This window comes from Oncorhynchus nerka, linkage group LG2 (genome assembly GCF_034236695.1).
Source record: "Oncorhynchus nerka isolate Pitt River linkage group LG2, Oner_Uvic_2.0, whole genome shotgun sequence".
In the NCBI taxonomy this organism is placed as follows: domain Eukaryota; kingdom Metazoa; phylum Chordata; class Actinopteri; order Salmoniformes; family Salmonidae; genus Oncorhynchus; species Oncorhynchus nerka.
This window is the reverse complement of record NC_088397.1, coordinates 30,978,003-30,998,063: the sequence shown is the minus strand read 5'-3', so window position 1 is coordinate 30,998,063 and position 20,061 is coordinate 30,978,003. Positions and strand designations below refer to the sequence as shown.

At 42.5% G+C, this 20,061-nt stretch overlaps 1 protein-coding gene and 1 long non-coding RNA gene across 6 annotated transcripts in view; one reads left to right on the top strand and one right to left on the bottom strand.

The window, feature by feature from the left end:
• The window catches only part of LOC115134123 (B-cell CLL/lymphoma 9 protein-like), a 108,974-nt gene that overhangs the window by 45,973 nt on the left and 42,940 nt on the right, over positions 1-20,061 (top strand). For 4 of the 5 annotated variants that reach the window (XM_029667828.2, XM_029667798.2, XM_029667845.2 and 1 more), the window contains exon 1: positions 18,315-18,687. The exons of the other annotated variant lie outside the window; for it this stretch is intronic. The gene's annotated coding sequence lies outside the window, so the exon portion shown is untranslated. Of the gene's footprint in view, positions 1-18,314; positions 18,688-20,061 lie in introns of those variants that run through there. 5 annotated transcript variants of the gene reach the window in all.
• Positions 9,225-19,460, bottom strand: LOC135574366 (uncharacterized). The gene is made up of 2 exons (XR_010465416.1): positions 19,247-19,460; positions 9,225-9,965 (listed from the first exon to the last, which is right to left on the bottom strand). It is a non-coding gene; the product is annotated as an uncharacterized LOC135574366 (long non-coding RNA).

The following is a 20,061-nucleotide window of genomic DNA, read 5'->3' as shown; positions in this document are numbered from 1 at the left end:
GAATGGGGCATGCTTATTTAAGATGGTGAGCAAAGCACTTTTAAAGGGCAACCAGGCATCCTCTACTGATGGGATGAGGTCAATATCCCTCCAGGATACCCAGGCCAGGTCAATTAAAAAGACCTGCTCGCTGAAGTGTTTTTGGGAGCGTTTGACAGTGATGAGGGTTGGTCGTTTGACTGGAGACCAATTACGGACGCAGGCAATGAGGCAGTGATCTCTGAGATCCTGGTTGAAGACAGCAGAGGTGTAGTTAGCGGGCAAGTTGGTGGGGATGATATCTAAGAGGGTGCTCATGGTTACGGATTTAGGGTTGTACCTGGTAGGTTCCTTGATTGCAGTAGGGTGAGGCCGGGTGCTGCAGACTGTTGGGGTGCCTTCGCCAATTCGTCTTTCTCCCCTCTATCTCTCTCTCTTATTCCCACCACTGGGTTTGTAATAAATTGGGGCTCCTGTATTTAGATAGAGGAGACGCTGCCTGCAGACTGCCTCTAGCTCCCATGCGGTCTGGCTCCCCCTTCCTTTCTCTGGTGGGAGGGACAAAGATGAGGGAGGAGTGGGGTTAGGTATAAAGCCCTGTGGCAGGACAAAGACCTGGTGTGAGACTCCATTAAACTGGACTAAAGGGAACCGTTGAAAGAGGGGTGCCGACCGACGACTGATGCAAATATATGCTCCTCTCTCGCTCCTCTCGTCCACCCTGGCCACTCAGCTCAGCTCTCCTCAGCTCTCCTTACTCCCAAATTACCTTCACTGAGAGAGATGGAGAGTGGGAGGGAGGGAGGGAGATGGGGAGAGGACTAGGAGAAAAAGAGAAATAGATGAGGGGTGAGTGAGAGAGAAATGTTTTTAAAAAGTCAGGAGAAAGAGAGAGAAAGGGGTGACCAAGAAAGGACTGCAATAAACAGTGAAAGAGAATGGGAGGGAAAAGGAGTGTTGAATGAGAGATATAGAGTGAAAAAAGACAAAGGGAGTGCAGGAAACAGAGAGAAAGAGAGAGATGTAGGAAATAGAGACCAGTTAGGCCCCCTCCTCACCACGCAAAGAATGCAGGGAGGCTGGTGGAGGAATGTGAAATGGGTCTCATGGGAGGGGGGGGGGGGGTCTGGATGTAAACAGTGCTGCACCCTGTATGTGTGTGTGTGTGTGTGTGTGTGTGTGTGTGTGTGTGTGTGTGTGTGTGTGTGTGTGTGTGTGTGTGTGTGTGTGTGTGTGCATGCATGGGTGTGTCTCTGAATTCATGCATGTGTGTGTATGCTAGAGCGTGCGAGTGGGTGTGTGTGCATTTGTGTGTGTAGGTGGGGCGTTGTCAGCCACAGTGATCCCTCTGTAATGACAGCTTTAACGAGGTAACTGTCTAAGCTCTCCTACAGCTCTCTCCTGCATGCTTAGATTCAGATAGGTGTTTCAGTACACGTAATGTCGGTACTGTAAGAATGCTTCATGAAATTCAAGCCCCTCCCCAAGTTGACTCTTGTGCGTCATCCACACCATCTCATCCATTCATTATAAAGAAAGCATTTTGATTGAGGATTTGCCTCAGGATTAGATGTGAATGAAAGCATTTGGTGGGAATAATGAATTTAGTAGTATTTTTAAAAGGATAATATATTTTTGGGCAAAATGGGAATACTTGTCCAAGTTTGTACTTAAACAATCTTAAGAAATAAAGCAGACCTCGTATAATTATTTCAGCTCAGAGAGTGCCAAACCAGAATCAGTGTGAACAGGTAAAGATACTAATGCTGCCTTTCTGAAACAGCTCTCTCTTGAAAAATACATTGTACATCTCAATGAATACATGCACACATACAGAGCGCGTGCACACACACACACACACACACACACACACAAACAACCTAGATAACCCAATAGCCTTGACAGTGAGCCTTGGGTCAATGGTAATGTGTGTACTTGAGGCGAGGGAGAGAGAGCAGCCATACCTTTGGTTTCTCTCTCTGCCTCCTTGGCCTTCCTACCGTGTCAGTGGTTTATTTTTAGCCTGCTCTCACAGGGCTGCCATGTTATTTTGAGGGGGAAAAGAGCAAAACAGTTATTGCAACATTGTTGGCTCTCCTCCACATGGACAAGTACTGCTTTCCTAAAAAGATCTGGAATCAGTTTGAGGGAAGGCTGTGGCTGTAGAACCAGAGGTGGCAATTGCCCAACACCAAGATAGAGGCTGACCTGGAAACAGTCAATCAGTTTTGGGTCAATGAGGTTGGCTGGATTGGCTGACTTCCCTTTTAGCACACAGACACGCACGTGCATGCAATTGGCTGCTCTTGAAAGGGGAGAATGGGCCTATACCATTCCTAGTAGCTATTTGGTTCAGTGAGGACCTGGAGTCATATTAAGGTATCTAGAGACTTGAGGTCTGTGTGTGTCCGATGGGGTGTGATGGAAGCCTGTGCTTCGTCTATTTTTGGCCACAGGAAGCTTGCAAGACTTGACCTCTGACGCCATCACCACACACACACACACACACAAATGCACTCACATATGCATACACGCCTATGTTAGCCAGCTACACTGCACTGATAAAGCTCTCCCCGCAAAGGAAGGCCAAATGAAACCACTGCGCCTGCTCACACCACCCTGCCGGCTGGCTGGCCAGCCCCATAAACAGGGTCAACACAGGACACTCTCACACCAATATACATTTACAAAGGTCAAATGACCTTTGTCCTGCAGGAGCTTGGGTCCGTTTCCTGTCTCCCCCCGCCTTGACTCTGTTTATAGGACATTCACAGAGAAAAGAGAAATCCCACCGGCACATGATATGGTGCCACCCTACCAGCATGGCTGTAGATGACAACGGTGCTGTGTTTGTTGTTCACATAACTGGGATGTTATAGGAGGATTCAGCTATTGGTGCCAGGGTTGATCAATACAATTCAGGAAGTAAATAGAAATTTAAGCAATTACTTGAAATATTCTCTTTTTTTTGGTTAAATTTCTCTTGCTGCATTTCTTCAATTAAAACATGGAATTGTTGCTTCCCGCCCGGATTACAGTGTCTTCTATCCTTTCCTGACTCTGTCGTTGTAACGTCTTTCTTCTGTGGACGAAGGATCGGACCAAAGCGCAGCGTGGTTAGAGTTCAACATGTTTAATAAAGATCATAAAAGTGAACGCTACAAAATACCAAAACAACAAATGTGCAAAACCAAAACAGTCCTAGCTGGTGCATAGACACAAAGACAGAAGACAACCACCCACAAAGTACCCACAGAATATGGCTGCCTAAATATGGTTCCCAATCAGAGACAACGATAGACAGCTGCCTCTAATTGAGAACCAATCTAGGCAACCATAGACATACAAACTACCTAGAAAGGAAACAGCCCTATAAACATACAAGTCAAAACACATACATCACCCATGTCACACCCTGACCTAACCAAAATAACAAGGAAAACAAAGAACACTAAGGTCAGGGTGTGACAGTCGTCAAGTGTGTGGTTGCCGCTGTTTGTTTTCGGGGTTTGAATGAGGAAGATGAGAGGATAAAATCCTCCCAAGTCAATAGCTTGCCACATTGCCAAGGTTTAGGAGAAAGATATTGATTTTTCAATGATGCCTCAAGACAACAAAGGGGTCCACCAAGTGAAATCTCATTGATATTCACAGCCTCCTCATGGGAGGAGTTCTGGGCTGGATGGGGTTCAGAAAAATGGTGTGAGTGATTCTCTGAGCCACTGGTTCTCCGTTATAGGATACCCTTTTCATACTATTGAGCTGAGCTTAGCTTTAAGGCATATTTACATTGGAGGGACGCAGAATGACTTATGGAGCAGTCTGACCACGCATCAGAGGCCTTTCATTTCCAATTCCCCAGGAGAATCTTGTAGCCCTACCTGCTATCACCTCACCTGTGTGTGTGCCACAAATGTAATGCCATTAATTACACCGTTATAGATTGATTGATTTAATTTAATGGATAAGTAGTGATCCTCCAGCCAGAGACAATAATATATACATGAAAAATGATAATGCCTTTTTCCATTGTGGTCCTCTCAGAGAGATGACAGGTGGGAAAGACTGACAGTTTACACTCGATGCAATTAAAAACAACAGAATCACCAGTTAAAAATCACGTGTATAAACCACTTGTTGGTCGTGTTACGCTTCCTGCATAGTTTCCTGTTGACAAAAGAGTATCTCAGAGCCAGCACTGTACGGTTCAGGTCGGCTTCCACCCAAATCGCAGCAGGTGGATCTATACTGAGCCATACTTACTGCATAGCCATACCTCTGGCTATAGAACCGGGCTAGAAACTAACACAGAAGATCATTATTTGTTGTGTAGTCTTGCAAATAACAGAATGCTGTTGAAAAACCTAACATTCAGGCTAACCTCATTCCTTAACGTAACATGGCAAACGCTCACCCATCATGTTGATGTATTATATAAAATGGGTTACTGATCCTTGGAGCAGAGCAGTGGTCTGCTGGGCAGTTGGTCTGCTGGGCAGTTGGTCTGCTGGGCAGTTGGTCTGCTGGACAGTTGATGGCACCAGTCACTTTGATTTCCACACAGCTGTGGATGTAAAATACTAGTCAGACCCTAAGCTCTGGGCAGGGTTGGCTCAACTCAGTATGCATGCAGTTAAATAAGAAAAGGATCCTATAGAATACAATAGTATTACATACAGTACGGAATAGTATATAGTATTGTATAGTATATTACGGCATAGCATAGATATCGATTGCAGGTCACAGACGGGCTTGTCTGGGACCTTTTAATGCTTGTGTCTCTGATTGAGACCTGTGAATGTGTGTTATGAGAGAGACTAAGAATAAACCTGGACATCTTTTGAACCTTTTATTACAGTACACGACAGCTAAATTGAATTTTGACAGATTTCTATATCTGCCAGGTCGTTCAGTCTTTGTGATAATGAAGAGTAATTCACTCACAGTGCTTGCTAGCCAACTGATTTACTTCATTTCCACTCAAACGAGTCTTAACCTTGCACATGACTTCCAGTATTCATAGAGAAGCTTGCTCAATGTCCACGATGTAAGTAATGAAAAAGTGGTCTACATGGGCATCCAGTTTATAAAGGAATTGATAAGGAATTTACAGTTGAAACCTTTGGTTCAAAATGATACCTACGCACACAGATATAGGTGCAGGCACAAAGAGACAGACAGACACACACACACACACACACACACACATGGGGACCTAATTTCCATTCAAAATCCTTTTTTCCCTAACCCTTACTCAAACCCTAACCAAATCCCTGAACCTAACTCCTAACCCTAATACTATACCTAACCACTAAACCCTTACCCTAATTCTAACCCTAAACCTAATTGTAAGCCCAACCCTAAACATAACCTCTAAGCTTAAATAACCTTTGTCCCCATGAGGATTTGGGAAATTATCCCACGAGGGAAAATCCCCCCACAAAGAGGAGCTACTTGTCTGAATTTATGACACCCTGATGCCCTCTATCTGTGTACATAGAGGTAGTCCTCTCACAGCCATACAGCAACCCTCAGTGCCTAGAAGCTGCATGGAACTGCAATGATAGCTCTGTTGCATATTTAAGTGATAATGCCAGAGAAGCCGGTGTTTGGAGGAGATATTGGCACGGGTGTTGTTAACGGTGTCAATATATCCTCCAAAATCCGGCTTCAAGGACATGATCATTTTTAAACAAATATTCAAATATTGATTTACATATTTTCATATTTTTTTAAACATTTTGATTAATTTATTCATGATATTTCATCCTTCCACAAGATATAGTCCCGACACAAATCTAGGGTTGCTACCCAAGCAGGCTGGTCGTTTAACAGTGTAGCCATAATAATAGCAAAGTAGTTGCATTTGCGTTTATTTAAGCTGTTTTCTAGCGAGACTTAGTTGGATACATCCATAATAATGAGCTAATGAGGCTTGATTTTGCTTGGCATGGAAAACTTGCTCTCTCATCAGGACACTTGTTCAGAGGAGATAGTCAACAACACAGCTAACACAATCACTTCCAACTGAAGCTGGAAAGACTGCAAACTAGCTGCACTTTGTTTCGTTTTTACCTGATTTTTATTGACATTTCTTTGTATATATCCATAAAAATGATGCTAGCTGATTCATGATTTCGAATGGCTGAGAAACGCTGCCTGCCTGTCTTTCTCGTCCCGACACGTTCATTACTATGGGACAGCTGGATATTGAATTTGAATATTGAAACAATGTTGCAAATGTAGTAGAGACAGACAGCAAGGTTTATACAAAATCTCTGATGTTGAAAACTAAATGTTAGTCTAAAATAAATGTGAGATAATATCTAGATGCTTTTAATAGTGGAGATCAAGTATATAAATTACCTGGCTGGGCTGATGAGACAGTGGATTGCGCAGTCAGATGGAACAGAGTAAATAGGCATTTTTACGTCATAGATTTAGCCGTTGGTAACTTGTGGAATAGACATTGGCTGGAATGCGGTTTTAACCAATCAGCATGAAGGATTAGACCCACCTGTTGTACAACTGACCAGAGGACATTTCTCCAAAAAGTAGTCCCAATGTGCAGTTGCAAACCGTAGTCTGTCTTTTTATGGAGGTTTTGGAGCAGTGGCTTCTTCCTTGCTGAGCGGCCTTTCAGGTTATGTTGATATAGGACTCGTTTTACTGTGGATATAGATACTTTTGTACCTGTTTCCTCCACATCTTCACAAGGTCATTTGCTGTTGTTCTGGGATTGATTTGCACTTTTCGCACCAAAGTACGTTCATCTCTAGGAGACAGAACACGTCGCCTTCCTGAGCGGTATGATGGCTGCGTTGTTCCATAGTGTTTATACTTGCGTACTATTGTTTGTACAGATTAACTTGGTACCTTCAGGCGTTTGGAAATTGCTCCCAAGGATGAACCAGACTTGTGGAGGTCTACAATTTTTTTCTGAGGTCTTGGCTGATTTCTTTAGATTTTCCCATGATGTCAAGCAAAGAGGCACTGAGTTTGAAGGTAGGCCTTGAAATACATCTACAGGTACACCTCCAATTGATCAAAATGATGTCAATTAGCCTATCAGAAACTTCTAAAGACATTACATAATGTTCTGGAATTTTCCAAGCTGTTTAAATGCACAGTAAACTTAGTGTATGTGAACTTCTGACCCACTGGAATTGTGATACAATGAATTATAAGTGAAATAATCTGTCTGTAAACAATTGTTGGAAAAATTACTTGTGTCATGCACAACGTAGATGTCCTAACCGACTTGCCAAAACCATAGTTTGTTAACAAGAATTTTGTGGAGTGGTTGAAAAATGAGTTTTGATGACTCCAACCTAAGTGTATGTAAACTTCCAATTTCAACTGTATGTTTGCACATGGACACACACAACACACACAAGGACCAGAGGTACACGGAGACACCTGAAACCCCACCTCTTTAAGGAATACCTAGGATAGGATAAAGTAATCCCCCCCCTTAAAAGACCTAGATGCACTATTGTAAAGTGGCTGTTCCACTGGATGTCATAAGGTGAAAGCACCAATTTGTAAGTCGCTCTGGATAAGAGCGTCTGCTAAATGACTTAAATGTAATGTTAAATGTACACAAAGGTGAGTCACAGCATTTCATTGCTTACATTACTTGTTTCCTTGGCCAGTATTTACCAAGGACATCTATAGAAGGGGGCGGCAGGTAGCCTAACAGTTGAGAGTGTTGGGCCAGTAACCAAATCCCTGAGCCGACTATGTGAAAAATCGGTCAATGTGCCTTTGAGCAAGGCACTTAACCCTAATTGCTCCTGTAAGTCTCTCTGGATAAGATCGTCTGCTAAATGACTCAAATGTAAATGTAATAGAATATCCTGAAGCTGTTGGTTTCACAAATGGTCTACAGCAGTAAAGACTATGAAAGGCCTTGGATGTTTCCCAAATGGCACCCTAATCCTTATGTCGTGCACTACTTTTGACCACAGCCCTATGGGTCCTGGTCAAAAGTACTGCACTACATAGGGAATAGAGTGTCATCTGGGATGCACACCTTGACTCACCGGTGTTCCTGCAGGAGGAGTGAAGAAAGGGCTTTGTAATGTGGTGACAGCAAAGCACCCAGAGCTAGGGACATTGTAAAACAAGTCCACTGGGGAAAAAAGTGGTGAAAATTAATTAAGGCAAGAGTGCTGGCTCAGCAGAAGTACTTTTCTTTGTTATGAGGTTTGTTCCGAGTCAAAGGATCATATTTCTTCGCAGGGCCTGATATATTCACGGACAAAAAACCTCACAGACTAACAAGCTGAGAGATAATCCTATCCTTATTGGGTAGGGAAAAAACTGTGCGTTACTCACAAATGAACAGGATTCACTTCAATATGATATCAATATTTAATTAGTTAATTTGCCAGGTTGTTGTTCAACGTATCCACTCTAAACTGAGTGTATGATTTAATTTCTGTATGACAACAATTACATCCAATTTTTATTGCTGTTTTCAGCTCCCTGATTAGCGGTTATTGAATAAATTATAGGGCACTCAATAGAATGGTTTGCTATCAAATTCCTTGTTGATGACTAGCTCATTGGTGTAATTTCACTAGAGAGGTGCATTCATTTAATTGGAGCTTGTTTAGATATCTACCTCCATTGTAGAGGAGGGGAATGAATGAAGAGGAGATGAGAGGGAAGGGGAGCGGGGAGGAGAGGAGAGGAGAGGAGAGGAGAGGAGAGGAGAGGAGAGGAAAGTGGTGATTAATTGCAAAAGCAATCAAATCTGTATCTGGAAGACTGCTGTTAGATAAGCCTGAATGAATTTGAAATACCTTTTTTTTCAAGAAATACAAACGGTTGTTTGTGTCTCACTCAGTGACCACTCACTGCCTTTAAAAATCTACAGTTGTGCACCGCAAAGTCATCTACTTGACGTATAGTAGAACAATAAGTTAACAGTGTCGGCCATAGGGTCACAAATAAATGTGAAAGAAGAAGAAATATATATAAAAAAATAAATGAAACTGGTCAGCAAATGCAACCATAATATTGGCGCCATGGTGATGTTCTAGTTCATCCCTCACCACTGTTGTTTTCTGGTAGGGCTACTATAAGAAATACACCACTTGTATCTTCCTGGATACACAAGTGGGAGAGCTGACATACTAGTGTAACCGATGTGAAATGGCTAGCTAGTTAGCAGTGGTGTGCGCTAATAGCGTTTCAATCGTTGACTTCACTCGCTCTGAGAACTTGAAGTAATCAAATCAAATCAAATCAAATTTATTTATATAGCCCTTCGTACATCAGCTGATATCTCAAAGTGCTGTACAGAAACCCAGCCTAAAACCCCAAACAGCAAACAATGCAGGTGTAAAAGCACGGTGGCTAGGAAAAACTCCCTAGAAAGGCCAAAACCTAGGAAGAAACCTAGAGAGGAACCAGGCTATGTGGGGTGGCCAGTCCTCTTCTGGCTGTGCCGGGTAGAGATTATAACAGAACATGACCAAGATGTTCAAATGTTCATAAATGACCAGCATGGTCGAATAATAATAAGGCAGAACAGTTGAAACTGGAGCAGCAGCACAGTCAGGTGGACTGGGGACAGCAAGGAGTCATCATGTCAGGTAGTCCTGGGGCACGGTCCTAGGGCTCAGGTCCTCCGAGAGAGAGAAAGAAAGAGAGAATTAGAGAGAGCATATGTGGGGTGGCCAGTCCTCTTCTGGCTGTGCCGGGTGGAGATTATAACAGAACGTGGCCAAGATGTTCAAATGTTCATAAATGACCAGCATGGTTGAATAATAGTAAGGCAGAACAGTTGAAACTGGAGCAGCAGCATGGCCAGGTGGACTGGGGACAGCAAGGAGTCATCATGTCAGGTAGTCCTGGGACATGGTCCTAGGGCCCAGGCCAGTTGAAACTGGAGCAGCAGCATGGCCAGGTGGACTGGGGACAGCAAGGAGTCATCATGTCAGGTAGTCCTGGGGCATGGTCCTAGGGCTCAAGTCCTCCGAGAGAGAGAAAGAAAGAGAGAAGGAGAGAATTAGAGAACGCACACTTAGATTCACACAGGACACCGAATAGGACAGGAGAAGTACTCCAGATATAACAAACTGACCCTAGCCCCCCGACACATAAACTAATGCAGCATAAATACTGGAGGCTGAGACAGGAGGGGTCAGGAGACACTGTGGCCCCATCCGAGGACACCCCGGACAGGGCCAAACAGGAAGGATATAACCCCACCCACTTTGCCAAAGCACAGCCCCCACACCACTAGAGGGATATCTTCAACCACCAACTTACCATCCTGAGACAAGGCCGAGTATAGCCCACAAAGATCTCCGCCACAGCTCAACCCAAGGGGGGCGCCAACCCAGACAGGCCGACCACAACAGTGAATCAACCCACCCAGGTGACGCACCCCCAGGGACGGCATGAGAGAGCCCCAGTAAGCCAGTGACTCAGCCCCGTAACAGGGTAGAGGCAGAGAATCCCAGTGGAAAGAGGGGAATCGGCCAGGCAGAGACAGCAAGGGCGGTTCGTTGCTCCAGAGCCTTTCCGTTCACCTTCCCACTCCTGGGCCAGACTACACTCAATCATATGACCCACTGAAGAGATGAGTCTTCAGTAAAGACTTAAAGGTTGAGACCGAGTTTGCGTCTCTGACATGGGTAGGCAGACCGTTCCATAAAAATGGAGCTCTATAGGAGAAAGCCCTGCCTCCAGCTGTTTGCTTAGAAATTCTAGGGACAATTAGGAGGCCTGCGTCTTGTGACCGTAGCGTACGTGTAGGTATGTACGGCAGGACCAAATCAGAGAGATAGGTAGGAGCAAGCCCATGTAATGCTTTGTAGGTTAGCAGTAAAACCTTGAAATCAGCCCTTGCTTTGACAGGAAGCCAGTGTAGAGAGGCTAGCACTGGAGTAATATGATCAATTTTTTTGGTTCTAGTCAGGATTCTAGCAGCCGTATTCAGCACTAACTGAAGTTTATTTAGTGCTTTATCCGGGTAGCCGGAAAATAGAGCATTGCAGTAGTCTAACCTAGAAGTGACAAAAGCATGGATTAATTTTTCTGCATCATTTTTGGACAGAAAGTTTCTGATTTTTGCAATGTTACGTAGATGGAAAAAGCTGTCCTCGAAATGGTCTTGATATGTTCTTCAAAAGAGAGATCAGGGTCCAGAGTAACGCCGAGGTCCTTCACAGTTTTATTTGAGACGACTGTACAACCATTAAGATTAATTGTCAGATTCAACAGAAGATCTCTTTGTTTCTTGGGACCTAGAACAAGCATCTCTGTTTTGTCCGAGTTTAATAGTAGAAAGTTTGCAGCCATCCACTTCCTTATGTCTGAAACACATGCTTCTAGCGAGGGCAATTTTGGGGCTTCACCATGTTTCATTGAAATGTACAGCTGTGTGTCATCCGCATAGCAGTGAAAGTTTACATTATGTTTTCGAATAACATCCCCAAGAGGTAAAATATATAGTGAAAACAATAGTGGTCCTAAAACAGAACCTTGAGGAACACCGAAATTTACAGTTGATTTGTCAGAGGACAAACCATTCACAGAGACAAACTGATATCTTTCCGACAGATAAGATCTAAACCAGGCCAGAACATGTCCGTGTAGACCAATTTGGGTTTCCAATCTCTCCAAAAGAATGTGGTGATCGATGGTATCAAAAGCAGCACTAAGGTCTAGGAGCACGAGGACAGATGCAGAGCCTCGGTCCGTTGCCATTAAAATGTCATTTACCACCTTCACAAGTGCCGTCTCAGTGCTATGATGGGGTCTAAAACCAGACTGAAGCATTTCGTATACATTGTTTGTCTTCAGGAAGGCAGTGAGTTGCTGCGCAACAGCCTTCTCTAAAATTTTTGAGAGGAATGGAAGATTCGATATAGGCCGATAGTTTTTATATTTTCTGGGTCAAGGTTTGGCTTTTTCAAGAGAGGCTTTATTACTGCCACTTTTAGTGAGTTTGGTACACATCCAGTGGATAGAGAGCCGTTTATTATGTTCAACATAGGAGGGCCAAGCACAGGAAGCAGCTCTTTCAGTAGTTTAGTTGGAATAGGGTCCAGTATGCAGCTTGAAGGTTTAGAGGCCATGATTATTTTCATCATTGTGTCAAGAGATATAGTACTAAAAGACTTGAGCGTCTCTCTTGATCCTAGGTCCTGGCAGAGTTGTGCAGACTCAGGACAACTGAGGTTTGGAGGAATACGCAGGTTTAAAGAGGAGTCCGTAATTTGCTTTCTAATAATCATAATCTTTTCCTCAAAGAAGTTCATGAATTTATCACTGCTAAAGTGAAAGTCATCCTCTCTTGGGGAATGCTGCTTTTTAGTTAGCTTTGCGACAGTATCAAAAAGGAATTTCGGATTGTTCTTATTTTCCTCAATTAAGTTAGAAAAATAGGATGATCGAGCAGCAGTAAGGGCTCTTCGGTACTGCACGGTACCGTCCTTCCAAGCTAGAAGTAGTTGCTTCCCGTGGCTTTTGTGGAGCGATGGGTAACGATGCTTTGAGGGTGGCTGTTGTCGATGTGTGCAGAGGTTCCCTGGTTCGAGCCCAGGTAGGGGCGAGGAGAGGGACGGAAGCTATACTGTTACACTAGCACACCAACAAAGGGTGTGACTGGGACATGATCCCCTCCTACGGTAACAGTCAAAAGTTTGGACACACCTACTCATTCCAAGTTTTTATTTAGACTATTTTCTACATTGTAGAATAATACGAAAGACATCAAAACTATGAAATAACACATATGGAATCATGTAGTTACCAAAAAAGTGTTCAACAAATCAAATCCAAATATATTTTAGATTCTTCAAAGTAGCCACCCTTTGCCTTGATGACAGCTTTGCACACTCTTGGCATTCTGTCAACCAGCTTCATGAGGTAGTGACCTGGAATGCATTTCAATTAACAGGCATGCCTTGTTAAAAGTTAATGTGTGGAATTGATTTCCTTCTTAATACGTTTAAGCCAATCAGTTGTGTTGTGACAAGGTAGGGGTGGTATACAGAAGATAGCCCTATTTGGTAAAAGACTAAGTCCATATTATGGCAAGAACAGCTCAAATGAGCAAAGAGAAACGACAGTCCATCATTACTTTAAGACATGAAGGTCAGTCAATAAGGAACATTTCAACATTTCTTCAAGTGCAGTCGCAAAAACCATCAAGCGCTATGATTAAACTTGCTCTCATGAGGACCGCCACAGGAAAGGATGACCCAGAGTTACCTCTGCTGCAGTGGGTAAGTTCATTAGAGTTACCAGCCTCAGAAATTGCAGCCCAAATAAATGCTTCACAGAGTTCAAGTAACAGACACATCTCAACATCAACTGTTCAGAGGAGACTGCGTGAATCAGGCCTTAATGGTCGAATTGCTGCAAAAAAAACACTACTAAAGGACACCAATAATAATAAGAGACTTGCTTGGGCCAAGAAACACAAGTAATGGACATTAGACAAGTGGAAATCTGTCCTTTGGTCTGATTTGATAGTCCAAATTTGAGATTTTTGGTTCCAACCGCCATGTCTTTGTGAGATGCAGAGTAGGTGAACGGACGATCTTCGCATGTGTGGATCCCACAGTGAAGCATGGAGGAGCTGTGATTGCGTGGGGGTACTTTTCTGGTGACACTGTCAGTGATTTATTTAGAATTTAAGGCACACTTAACCAGCATGGCTACCACAGCATTCTGCAGCGATACCCCATCCCGTCTGGTTTGCACTTAGTGAGACTATCATTTGATTTTCCAACAAGACAATGACCCAAAACACACCTCCAGGCTGTGTAAGGGCTATTTGACCAAGGAGTGTGATGGAGTGCTGCATCAGATGACCTGGCCTCCACAATAACCCGACCTCAACCCAATTGAGATGGTTGGATTGCAGAGAGAAGGAAAAGCAGCCAATAAGTATTCAGCATATGTGGGAACTCCTTTAAAACGGTTGGAAAAGCATTCCAGGTGAAGCTGGTTGAGAGAATGTCAAGACTGTGCAAAGCTATAAAGGCAAAGGGTGGCTACTTTGAACAATCAAAATGATAGATCACTACATGATTTCATATGTGTTATTTAATAGTTTTGATGTCTTCACTATCATTATACAATGTAGAAAATAGTACAAATAAAGAAAAACCCTTGAATGAGTAGGTGTGTCCAAACTTTTGACTGGTACTGTATATAGATCACATAAACACACACCTCTTTATGGATGAGCGGCACCACTAAATCCCTTTGTTTGACCATATTGCACTGTTCTAAGCAGCCACATATGTTGGTCTCTTTATTAACCTATGGCAATGACATACATTCACTTAGTGTCAGCTTAGACCTGGAACACAAGATAGCAGGATAGAAATAAAGCCCATGCCTCATTGTGATCAGGATTTGTTTTTGCTTTCCGTGCTACCAGATGTCACCTCTTGCTGGGGTGTTAAACATGAAAAACGTGTGTAACTGATGTTTTTACTCACTGTGTTGCGCAAACATTTAACTCTGTGGAGACACAACAGGGCCGTGTTCGTTAGGCATTAAGCGGAAGATAACAGACTGAAACAGGGAGGGATTATCTAGACTTGTTCTAATAAGAAAAATGTTTTGTTTTCCTTTGCAAAACATTTGCCACGGTGTATCCTGCTGAACACAACCCTGTAACACTAGGGATGTCAGGCACCATATTATATATAAAAGTATGCAAACATTGACAACTGTCTCTGTTTTCGCCCATATAGTAAATGGTATATGTCTGAAACATGTCTGTCATGTACTCTCTGGGGGTAGAGGAACAGACATTTTATCAGCAGGGGACGATCTTTCATATCACTCCCAAAGAGGAAAAAGGATTGCCTTCTTTTTCTCCCCCTTGTTTTCTAAGAGGCACACGAATCGACAGAGTAAAACGGTAAAAGCAATTGCCATGGAACTTCTAAGGGAATTGTTTTCCCCCAGAATGGAGTATTCACTTAGAATGTTGTTGTTTTCTCTCTCTCTCTCTCTCCCCTGTCTCTCCCACTCTCTGTCTCTCCCCCTGTCTCTCTCTCTTTCTGTCTCACTCTCTGTCTCTCTCTCTTTCTGTCTCACTCTCTGTCTCTCTCTCTGTCTCTCTCTCTTTCTGTCTCACTCTGTCTCTCTCTCTCTGCTCTCTCTGTCTCACTCTCTCTGCTCTTTCTGGGATCCCGGGAGTCTGTAGGGTGCGTAGTGGTGGTGCTGTGGGTTCAAGCAGAGGATTAGATGGCAGACAAATGCTTTTAATCCCTTGAGTCTGCTAGCCCCCTCTCCGTTGCACGCTTAGTATGCATCAGAACGAACAACAGACAAAAATCTAGTGCTTCCTCTCCTCCTTCTAACATTCCCTGTCTTTTGTCTCCATATCGAATCAAGAAACAGCTATGTGCCGATAGGTTTCTCTGATCATTCGCTGCTATTTCTAACCAATATAAAGAACTATATCTTCTTGTGTAAATAGAATAGATAAACATGTGCCTAGTGTCTGTTCTATTGTGTTGACACAAAGAATCCCTATTGCATGTTCATCACTCTTGCTCAGCTATTTGAAGGAAGAGTGTTTTAAGAGAGGCAAGTGATTGTGAAAAATTGCAATTGTTATCTCTGAGATGGCATTTGTGAGTGTGTTGTACCCCACATCTGAGGGGATCCGACTAGTACGGTCAGAGGATACTATAGAGTTCAGCCCATAGCATGTCCTCAGTAAAGGACACAGGGAAACCCAAATGTGACAAAAGATGAAAACTGCTATCCTGACGTCTGTACTGGCTGCTAGTACAGCCTGGTCTCATAGACTAGACGTAACATAGTAAATGAAAAACCGGGATAATCAAATTGGTATGGTATGTTTTGTTTGGTATGGCTACATAGGACAGAATGTTACTAAAGGCAAAATCAAAAGTATGAGGGTTGGTCAGGGTAGATTGGTGGGCGTATAACGTGAATGTCTAGCAACCCAAAGGTTGCACGTTCGAATCTCATCATGGATAACTTAAGCATTTTGCAACTACTTAACATGCTAGCTAACCCTTCCCCTAACCCTTTAACCTAAGTCCTTATCTTAACACTTAACCCCTAGCCTAGCTAACATTAGCCACCTAGCTAAGGTTAGTGTTAACCACCTAGCTAACGTTAGCTACTTCAAATTGGAATTCATAACATATCATACATTTTCACAAATTCATAACATAGTAAGAATTGCAATTCCTAACATATTGTACGAATTGAAATTCGTAACATATAATACAAATTGTAATTTGTAAGATAAGACACGAAATGGAAGATGGACATCCACAAATTAATACATACTATACGAAACTTAACATATTATACTAATTGGAGTGCCCAAGATTTCCATTTACTTTGTTATATCTAGGTTGGCTATTACTGGCATCTTGAGATGCCAGGGGTTTAAGTGATCCATCATATGAATCTGTCCAGGTTGATTGTTCATGTCTCCAGTCTACTACATTTGATAAAGACAGACACAGACAGTTAGACAGACAGACGACGGACATACTTTCACATTCACTTCTTGTCATTTAACAGACTCTTACCTAAACCAATATATAACCTATGGGGAGGGGCAAAGTAGGTGCCAGGTAGACCCACATAAAACTAAACCTGTTCAAAGAAGAACAAGTGGATAAGTGCAAGGGTGGAGGGAATCAAGGGTCGAGGTGGTGGAGTAGCCAGGTGCAGTTTGAAGAGAACACACCGACACCTTTGATGTTCAAACCGTTGAGGACATCTAAAAAGACGTCAGGCTATAGGAAAGTGTCTGCTTTTTCATTTACTACCGTCTCCTGTGCAGGCATGCGGGGGGACACAGCTCTTTCAACTACAATTGATCTAACAGCTCACATACAGTATGGCACATTGACTTGACCTAGAATCTGATTAAGAATGTAGGTTAAGCTATTCTTTCAAAGTGGGGGTAGCAGAGGAAACAAGACAAGAAGTATACTTCATTAGTCCACACGAGGTGGAAATTTGTCTTCTGCTTTCATCCAACCCCCCTGAAATAAACACACACACACACAAACACACATTAGATTGGAGAGGCTGGAGCAGACATCATTTACAAATGAAGCATGTGTGTTTAGTGAGTCCACCAGATCAGAGGCAGACCAGAGATAAGCGCATGTATAGAGTATCACAGTATGAGTCATAACACCTATAAAACCTAGCGGTCAAACAAGGAAAGGGTTCTAGTAGTTTTTCCACCATTCATTTTTCCCATGGGGGATTTTAGAAACTTAAAATAAGGGCTGTGCTTCGCATAGGCTTACCCTTGCGTGATGTTTTGATAACCGTGTAAATCGCTCTAGGACAAGGTGACTATTCACCTTTATTTACCTACCAAAAATTAAATGCTAATTAGCTGCAAATGTGGCTATCATAAAGAACTACAAATGCCATGATGATCTAAATGAGACTGCCGAATCGAGGCAAAGGTAAACATCTCTGGGTTAACTATCTAATGTTAACAAACTCTAGTAATTAATAAATTGGCAACATTTCTTTAAATGGACAATTCTGTGAACTGTCTTGTGCAAGTTTCACATCGATACAATACCTGTTTGCAAAGGTGTCAGCTAGATGTGACGTGCAGGAGCTTGCAGGGATTTGTAGTTTTGCACGATGTCTACTTTGATCATAATTAGCATTTTTTAATCTAAGAGTAAATAGAGCCGAGCATATTGATAAAAGTCACCTTGTCCGAGAGAGATTTACATGGTTGTTGAAACATCCTTCCTGGGTAAGCCTACACAAACAGCCCCTTTTGTCCTCTAAAATCCCCTATGGGAAAAATGAATGGTGGAAAAATTATTGGAACCATTTCCCTGTTTGACAGCTAGGTTTTATGGGTATTATGACACCTCCACTGTGGGGCTCTATTGGACCATTTTCCTGTCCTTGCTAAGCATTCAACATGTGAGGAGTACTGTTGGTGTCAGGAATGTATTGAGTAAAATATACATATTTAGGAATGACGTGAAGTAAATGTTGTAAGAAATAGTTGTAAGTACAGATACACCAAAAACGACTTAAGCGGTGTAAAAATACTTCAAAGTATTATAATTTTTTACACTACTGCTATTTACTGTCAGGCCTAATAGGCAAACATTTTAATTTCCCAAAATGCATAGGATATTGTATGGTTATCCTAGTCTTGCAATCGGTTAGTCCATTATCACCTTTACCCTGTCGTTCCTAGTAGGCTATAACGGATTGACTTCGCTCTCACTTCTGTGTGAGTTTGGTCTGTGTTCTAAACTGGCTGGGGTTTTCAGTTTGCTTTGACAAACACCCCTCCCCCAAGCTTTGGCGAAACAGGAACAACTCCTTTGAGAGAGGGAGAGAGAGAAAAAAGCTGCACAAGTTTGGAACGTCTTGGAGAAGCCCTTGTTATCGCTTGGAGTATACTAGTCAGGAGCGGAGATTTATTCATGCAAAATCTGGAACTATTCTACTGCTCTGGTTTAATCGTGGAAAAATAAGTTTAACCTCGTCTTTCGCGTAGGCCTAACCTCTTTTTATGAAAATGGTTTACTTTACACGAGGATAATTATTGGTGCAAGTCTATTTGTGTATGGAATCATTTGTCCTCAACGAAGAAAGATGGGACTCGTGGAGCTCTGTATACATATGTGATATCGTGTTCAACAATGAAGGATATTGTGTCAGACACAATGGGTAAGGGAGGGTTTCCCTTTGCATCTAACGTTACTCTACCTAACCAAGCTATATATCTCTAAAAAAATGTTTTATCCCATGCCCTTTCAGTTGTAAACATACTTGGCCTTGCTCCGTTGGGAAGTCAGACCCTTATTCTCTGAAGTTAACGTTACACCTTTAAACATTCTTCAATTTGCTATTTCAATATATCGCTTCAAAGTTGTCCCTGGTGCTAGTTTTGTCCTATTAATTTGTGTAGATGGGTATTGTCCATTGCAGCACACATGCTGCTACTTTCTATTTTCGCAATGAATCGATTTGTGGGGGGTTACTTACTTTCCCCACTAATACTAATCAATTCTGACTTTCGGTTTCACATAGAAAGCTTAAATTACTGCACTTATCCAGGTCTACGCGTGGTGAAACCATTGCAAGGCAGTAAGCAACACATCCTGCAAATGTTGATCGTGATTCGCCGACTTGGCCTGAAGCTTTTTGTCCAATTCTGTGACCAACCCGACGTTTTCCAGTGGAAGGCTTGAACAGCCGTGGTCGAATACGCTAAATCTATCGTTACCTTTCGTGTTGCAGTGGCTCATGGTTTTTATCCGCTTGTTATTAAAGGCGAGCGTGAAAGGAGATGGTTTGTAACTGTCTGGCCAACAACAACAAAAAACAAAGCTACGAGAGGGTACAGTAATTTTCCCATTCATGGTATCCGACTCAATATGGAATGGGACGTCTGCAACATATTCTGAAATGAATGTAGCCCACACTCTTTTGCATATGTAAACACTGGATTGTAGGTACTGGAAAATGTTGAATCATACGTTTTATATGCTTCATAATAGGTGTTGTGTCAGTTAGTTGGAAACTTGCATCACCACCCCTTTGTAGTTATATAGATGGCATTTATGCTGTGTAACTAGCCCGTTTGGTTTCTTGAGCAAAGACTGTCTGTTTACTTGTTCTACCCATAGAGAATACTGCGTCATGTCCTGTGTCCACCTGGTTGTGGTTCCTGCTTGAATGGTAGGTTAGTTAGATAACCAAAACCTTGGCCTATTCACTCTGCTCACGACTGTTTGGGCAGAATCAATATTTGCCAAAAGGTTATTTTGGTGGTGTAGACTATTCATATAGAAGATGTGAAGGATGCCATGGTCAGAAGAGCTGATGAAGCCGTATAACATTCATTTTTGTCAGCATGGAAAATACATCGGCTGCAGTACAGCGAGAATCCTTAGTTGTTCCATCCATTTTTGGACTTATAAATTAATTATATATACCCATTGATTCTTGAAGAATATAACTTATAAATGCCTCATGAGCTTAGTTCAAGTGTTTTACCCCATCAGAACCCAAACTATTTTTTTTATGCCAATGTTCGTG